Source organism: Vulpes vulpes, chromosome 1 (genome assembly GCF_048418805.1).
Source record: "Vulpes vulpes isolate BD-2025 chromosome 1, VulVul3, whole genome shotgun sequence".
Lineage (NCBI taxonomy): Eukaryota > Metazoa > Chordata > Mammalia > Carnivora > Canidae > Vulpes > Vulpes vulpes.
Genome location: NC_132780.1, coordinates 63,851,750 through 63,853,029, shown reverse-complemented (window position 1 = coordinate 63,853,029; position 1,280 = coordinate 63,851,750). Strand labels below are relative to the sequence as shown.

Sequence of the window (1,280 nt, the reverse complement as noted above, 5' to 3'; positions counted from 1 at the left end):
AGATGTGAACATAATTCCTTTTTACCTCAAAATTCTTCCTTCGCCCTGTAGTGAGGAAAAGATTTTCTTCTCCGTGTCACAATCAATGCCCACACTGTACCTCTGATAGCACCTCTTCCTTTCTTCAGGACTTTTGCTTTTTCCTTCCCATTTCCAGTCTCTGCTAAATACAGTTCTGAGAGAACTCAGGTTCTCTCCCTGAGTTACAAATGTGCTCAGGTTTTCAACCTTTCCAATCCCTCAAATTATGGCCTCTCTCTTTACCTTCATTGCAAACCCTCTTGAAAGTCTGTAACTGCCCATCATTTCCTTATTTCTTTAAAATTCCCGATCCCTTTACCCTGCTCCCATTCCACTGATCACTGTCTAACATACTAGGTGATTTCCTTAAGTTTTTTTTTTTTTTTTTATAGCCTGCCTCCCCTTAGGGTGTAGTCTCAAATGGGGGCAGGAATTTTTGTTACATTTTTATTCAATACCAAGTGCTCAATAAATATTTGTTTAATGAATGAATATCTACAAAAATTTTTTAAGGAGGCTCCACACCCAGTGTGGGGCTTGAACTCATGACCCTGAGATCAAGAATCGCATGCTGTAATAACTAAGCCAGCCAGGCCCCCCTCCACTATTTTTTAAAATCAACTTTTGCCAACCTGCTCTGTTAAAACATCCTAGAAGTTAACTAATGCCAAAACTCATAACTTACTGTTGTATTTTACAATTCTTACAGTTCTATTTTGTTTTCTTTACTTTTCTTTCTTTTCTTTCTTTTTTACATTTCTAGTTTCTGGGATTCTATCCTTGGGGTTTATGATTCATTTATTTCAGCTTTGCACAGTAGCAGTATCGCAGCCAATGAGGTTTATCTGAGGCTTGATTATGGCCAACTGAAAACTTTTCATTTGTTTTCCTAAAAATATATATCCTCAAAAGACCTAGCATTACTTCTTCAACTTATTCTTGTTGTTTAATTCAAAAATCTGCAAACTATTCTGACCGTCTCTTCTCCTCCAGGCGTTATGCTAGATACAGGGGCGGGGGGGGGGGGGCGGGGGAGGATGAATGACAAGAGTCCTCACCTTCAACACATACACCGCGAGATTAGTCTTGACAAGGAGGAACACTTTTACTCCAGAGACGGGTCAAGGTATGTTGAGGAAAATGGTCAAGATATGTTGTGGGAAATGGATACCTGGATGGATCATCAGGCTGCAGTGTGATGAGCAAAGTCAAAGTCGCTGTGCCATTTTGGAGTAAGGCTACCTACTCCAGTGCGGCGG

The 1,280-nt window shown here is 40.2% G+C and overlaps 1 pseudogene; it reads left to right on the top strand.

Annotated features, from left to right (window-relative positions):
- The first annotated feature begins 826 nt into the window (after positions 1 to 826).
- LOC140595716 (U4 spliceosomal RNA) lies at positions 827 to 904 on the top strand (annotated as a pseudogene).
- The last annotated feature ends 376 nt before the right edge of the window (positions 905 to 1,280 follow it).